This window comes from Crassostrea angulata, chromosome 8, assembly GCF_025612915.1.
Source record: "Crassostrea angulata isolate pt1a10 chromosome 8, ASM2561291v2, whole genome shotgun sequence".
Taxonomy (NCBI): Eukaryota; Metazoa; Mollusca; class Bivalvia; order Ostreida; family Ostreidae; genus Magallana; species Magallana angulata.
The window spans coordinates 46,950,134-46,956,830 of record NC_069118.1 but is presented as its reverse complement, the minus strand read 5'-3'; positions in this window follow the sequence as shown (position 1 = coordinate 46,956,830).

Genomic DNA, 6,697 nt, shown 5'->3' with positions numbered 1-6,697 from the left:
AAACACTTTTCTGTTAAGGATTTGAGTTGAGAACGTAGTTGAGTGATTTGAAAATTTTGGTGACGGTAGAGCCAGGCCTTCTTTAAAGTGAAATATTGGGGGGAAAGAATTGAAGTAAATGTGGGGTGTTTTTTGCAAATCTCTTAGCAAATAACCTGTAATATCTCTGAAGTTTTACATAATCTACAGTGGCAGATCTGCCACCTCTTGTCAGATGAATATGTCGACTTGTCAGATATTTATGTCAACTTGTCAGATACTTATGTCAACTGATCTTTATGTCAACTTAACCGATCTTTATGTCAACTTAACCGATCTTTATGTTGACTTGTCAGTTATTAATCATATTGGCTCGAAATATTTTGTTGTCAAAGCATGTTGGTGCCACTAACTGCCATTTGCTTGTCATCATAATATCTGACAAGTAGACAAAGATATAACAAGTTAATATGATTATCTGACAAGTCGTCATGAAGATCATACAAGTGAAAATAATTATCTGACAGAAAAAACAAAATGGCCACTATAGTTTGAAGAAAAAAATCATTCATATTATACATCGACTTGTCAAATGTCAGATAATTATGCCAACTTGTCAAATAATGATGTCGACTTTGAAAATGATTATGTCGACTTGTCAGAAAATGTCATGTCAACACGACAGCACAAATTTGGCATGTAAACGTTTTGGTGTTGAATTTTTAAACACGTGAAAAAGTGACAAGTCGGCATAAAGATCTGACAAGTCGATATCAAGATCTGACAATGATGGCAGAACTATGCCACCATAATACTCTTTCCAGTATTTAGTTTTATTAAGTTCAGTGGTAATAGATAGAAAATATACCTTCAACCTTTCTTTTGAATAACAGAGACTTTAATTTGAAAACGATTTTATACAGAATTCTAAAGTTTAATCAGATATATATATAAAAGGGTTGTTCCAAAATCACGTGGACAGAACACAAAACTTGTCAACCCCCCCCCCCCCCCCACAATGAAAACCAATAAAAACCATGCTATATTTATTTATTTTATTTTATTTTTTTTTTAGAAAAAAAAAATAAGTAACGAGTTTTGCCATGTATAACATGAGGTGGTAGTGTATTTACAGGGAACTTGTGCACGTACAGATAATAACATTTACTGTTACATATACAGGTTGAGAAAACAAAAGACTACAATTATGATATACAGATGTCCCTTAATAACATACTTTTTGAGATGAATTTGCCAAGATTACAGAGATCTTTAACATTGTCAGTATTAAAAAGTTGAATTAATTTAAACATACAAGGTTTTTTATAATAATATTCTTTCATGTATAATCTGCGCAATGTTCTGTATAGAGGACAAACAAATAAAAAATGGAATTCATCTTCAACACTAGATTTGCAATGTGGACAAAATCTATTTTCTCTATTTGTGTTATTATACATGTATCTACCAGTTTCAATAGCCAGGCGATGTGACGATAGTCGTATTTAGTTATATATTTCTGTAATTTAATGGGAATAGATTTTCTTAAATAGTATTGAAGATGTATACCATCGATAAGATATTTGTAAAAAGAACATTTTTTTGAATTTTCAACATTTGCAAAAATATCTTGTTTTGCCTGATCAAAAATTCTTTGTTTTACAAGTTGTAAAATACCATTGTTTATTTTTTGGTTAGACCATATATAAAAAAAACCGAGGTCAGTGAGATTTTTCTTTACATCGAAAACCCAGTTTTTATAACCGTGTTCTTTAAAATTAATATACATAACTTCGTAGCAATGTCTAATTATACAATTGTCACTAATTAAGACATTTTTCCAAAACTTAATAATGTTAAACATTCTATAATGTACAAGGGGCACACGGCCTAATTCAGGATATAAGTAAGCAGTATTTGTACTTTTCTTCACTCCGAGAATTTGTTTACAGAAGTCTGTATGAAGTTTCTCGATATTGCAACCTATATTATTTCCCCATATTTCTGAACAGTAATTAACAATTCCACCAATAAAACAATCAAAAAGCGACAATAAAGTTTCTATATTAAATGACATTTCCCGTATATTCTTTCTAAGCGCAAACAATGCTTTTCTACCTTGTTCAGATAATTGTTTTTCAGCTTTGGTAAATTTGTTGTTAAAGTTGAAAAGTATTCCTAAGTAAGTGAATTGTTGTACAATTTCTAAAACATCATTACCAATATGCCAACACTCACTATCTTTTACTCTGCCATTGTTTCTAAAAACCACAATTTTTGACTTTTCCGCATTAACATGCATTTTCCAAGTATTACAATAGCTATGTAGTTCATTCAAAAGACATTGTAAACCTTCCACAGATTCAGAGAACAGGACCATATCATCAGCGTACATTAAAAGAAACAGATTTAGGGAAGATAACTCGTAAGATAAACAACCGGCATTTAAAAAACTAATTTCGAAATCGTTAACATATAAATTGAATAAAATAGGTGATAACACTTCGCCCTGCATTAATCCTAGGTTATTACAAAAATATTCACTTAAAAATCCATCAACACCAATACAGGATTTCACATGACTATATAACGCTTTAATAACTGACAATAATTTTCCTTCAATGCCAACCTTTGAAAGTTTAAGCCACAAAAGTCGTCTATCAATAGAATCAAACGCTTTTTTAAAATCGATGATTGCACAATATAACCTCTTCTTTTTACATAGACTGTTACTAATAATAGAATGCAAACCAAAAATAGCATCACGTGTTCCACAGCTTGGTTTAAAACCAAATTGCGCATCCGTTATAACATCATTATATTTTGACCATTCCAATAACCTTTTGTTTAAAATTGAAGTAAATAACTTACACATATTACTAACAAGACTTATACCCCTGTAGTTGTTAGGGTCTGTAGAATCACCCTTTTTTTAAAAACACTGGAATAATTATTGAGGAAGACCACGTACTGGGAAAAATACCAGTATTTAATATACAATTAAAAAGATTATGTAGTATAGGTAAAAAATAGTCTTGAAATTTAATAAAATATTCGTTCAAAATTCAATCTTCACCGTGGGATTTTCCAGGCTTTAGATTACCGATAGCCTCTTTAATTTCTTCAATACTAATGTTGTTATCTAGCTCTTCAAAAATACAATTAATATCTAAACCTTCATTTCCACTTTCGATGTAACGAATTCGTTATTTAACTTAATTAAATATAAAGGTCTTGAAAAAAAGTAGAATTTATTTTGAAATTGCATGAAAATATACATTATTTTTTTTCTATACGACTAACCGATTACTGATTTGGTAACCGGTTATCGTTGTTCCGACCGGTTAATCGGTTATAGAGATTGTCATTCCTAATATTTATTATTTATCATTTTTAGGTCATTTGAGTCACTCGTGTGACCTTTGCAATTGGTCTTTGTGTGCCGTCCGTCGTGCGATAACAGTTTTATATTTTTAACTTCTTGAAAATCACATGGCTTATTGTTACCATTTTGGTGTGAAGCATCGCTATGGTAAGGTGAATCTAAATTGTGAAATTTATGGCTATACCACTCCCGATCGCCCTTTTTTTTTGGGGGGGGGGCAATGTAGAAGAAAAAACAAAAGGACTGGTTATGATAAACACGTAGACCTCTTCCAAAATTGTGAAATTTATGGTCCCAGGGCCAGGGGTTAAGACTGCAGGACGGGGCAAGTATGGTTATATACATGTAGTAAAATGTATTAAATCTTAGAAAAAATTTTTCCCTACTCCTATAAATATATCTGAGAAAAACTATATACATGGTTATGATATCCGTGGAGTCCTCTACATAAACTGTGTAATTCATGGTTCCTGTTACACGGACGCAGGTCTTAAGACGGGGCCAATGTGGCCATATAGTGAAAATGTATTGGTTTAATTTTTTTTTGGTATGATCATAGTTGCGGGAGATAAAGCCATGCATTGTTATTATGTTCAAAATGTCATGATCTTTAATTGTGAAATCCACTTCCCAGGCCATGGGGTAAAATTTTTTGTACGAAGGGTAATTGCTGTGTGTTATCCATTAACAATTTTAGCATCATTTTGCAAACTATATGGTAAATTGTTAATTGGCAGTATGGAATTAAATATTTGTTTTGTTTTAGGAAATCTTTAATATCCTGCACATTATATAAATAGTGCCTGCTTGGGAGGGTAACCGTTGAAATTGACACCCCGAGAAAACCATTGTCAAGCGACGCGAAGCGGAGGTTGACAATAGTTTTCTCGGGGTGTCAATTTCAACAGTTACCCTCCCAAACAGGCACTATTTATTTTATTATACTGAATGTCTTAATTTTAGAGAAAATTTTAGCTTCCATATAGAAATGAAATGAATTTTACGGCGAACCGTACGCGCATAATTTACGTTCATGTAACAATTCGTTGTGTTACCCGTTGCCAAGTGTGTTGCTAACGCTGAGGGTATTAGAACGGATTTTCAACTGCGTCTAAACCAATCAGATTTCAGTATCTAACATGAAAGTATAATAATATATATTACTTCTAGAAAATAGCTGTATGCGTTTTATGTGAATTATAAATTGAACTGTAAATATTTATAAAGACGGACCATTAAAGGTCTGCGGGTCTCTTATTACCTAAAGTTTACATTTTTTGTCCCTAGAGCTAAGTTATATAGATAATCCGAGATTCCTCAGACTCTTTATCCCCCACTCCCCCTTTTCATGGATGAATGTTTTTAAAAGTGGGGTAACAATCGGAGAGCTATAGTCTGTCCCAAGTTATTGCTTCCATCGCTTTTTGATGATTTTTAATAAAATTACACATACCTGTGAAAGAAATACAGTTGAAATCGTTAAAAGGGAATATATCCAAGATATCTTCATTGATCAATTATCCCTTTCCACTCAGAAAAATTCACAGGAACGAAAACAGATTCCTTACGGAGATTTATAATGGGGAATGTTTACATCTTTTCTCCATTTGGAATACACTCGGAATACATCGCGCAATTTTTTAACGTTATCATCCGGGCTTAGTAATGGCTGTTGCAATGCAAAATCTCCGTAGACTTTCAATTTCGGGATGTGTATTGAAACCTGAAGCGGTAGAGGTGGAGTTTCAAAACAGATAATCTGGACATTTCTATATTAGTGGATGAACGTAGTTTAGCACAAAGGTATTTATTATTATTGAAATATCAAGCAAAAAGTGGTGGAAGCAAAAACTCGGGACAGAGTATAGAGGAGTCTTAGATTAGGGTTGTGTCTTCTAAATGATGCGAAGCTTAAAATCCAAACAAACTTCTTTGACATGTCGGTGTAAAGGCTATGGTAATCAGGTGACCGTCAATGCCCGTGGGCATCTTGTTTTTGTTTATTTTATTTTTAATAAAATACACTGTACACAGCCTTTTATCTGTTAGTATAACTACATATTTGGTAACCACGCCTTCTGAACTTTTAAAGACTCGCTATTTACTGGGAACTCTTTGTGTTAACTATATGATGATCCACACAGCGGATGCTCATACCAGAGTCTGGCTTGATTGGACTGCAATAGCAATTGCTCTTTGCTTTTGTTTTGGATTTTGGCATACATTTTCCCACTCGAATGTCGTTTATTTGTTGATATCAATCGGGCTTTTCCATGAAAAAAAAATAATTACATTTATGTGGTACTGCATTGTATCAATCGCTTCTTGTTTATCTGAAAAGATATCGTATTATTTTGTTTCCCTTAGCTTGCAAGTATTATCTAGTATAACTGTAAGGAAAGCTAGGTTTTTATCTTTTTTTATATCGATGGATATGGGTTTTTTTAAATGCTGGTATTAGGTAATTTTTTCGGAACAAAGGTATAAATTAGTTTAGAAATATATATTGATATACAAGGATAAACTAAATGAGGAAAAAAATGAGTCAAGGTCGGGCCTATCCTAAGCATCTGGGATGTTAGAGAAGATGTTTTAGAATGATTCGTATTTTACCATTTATAGGGGGTGACATTTTTTTTTTTACAAAGTTTACATTTTTTGTCCCTAGAGCTAAGTTATAGATAATCAGATATTCCACAGACTCTTTTAATCCCCCCCCCCCCCCCCCCCCTACTCTCCCTTTTCATGAATGAATGTTTTTTTGAAAGCGGGATAACAGTCAGAGAGAGAGAGAGAGAGAGAGAGAGAGAGAGAGAGAGAGAGAGAGAGAGAGAGAGAGAGAGAGAGAGAGAGGGGTCTTATATTAGGGTTTTGTCTTCAAAATAAAGCAAAGCTCTACGGCTATGGTACTCAGGTGACCGTCACTGCCTGTGGACGTCTTGTTTTTGTTAATTTGTTTTTAATTAATTCAATTAGACTTTGACCCGTGCGTGCACGGGTTGACATTGCATAATGATATCATGTCGGGCATTTACAAAATAGATACACCAATTCGCACACCATGTTGACATTCAGAACTCTCGGAATTTTTCATATTAAACGCACTGAATTAGAGTTATCTCCCGTATTTTCTTCATGAACATTTTTAATGAAAATTTACACGTATCTGTATTATCGTTTTTGAGTTTATCCATGCACATGTGATATTGTGGAAGCATAAACTAAAGAGCATCCCGTGATTTAGCGTGAATGTAATGCGCATGCGAAAGATTGTAAAATCCGATTGATTCAGACGATTTCCGGATTTTTAAAAGGAATTTACGTTGATTATTA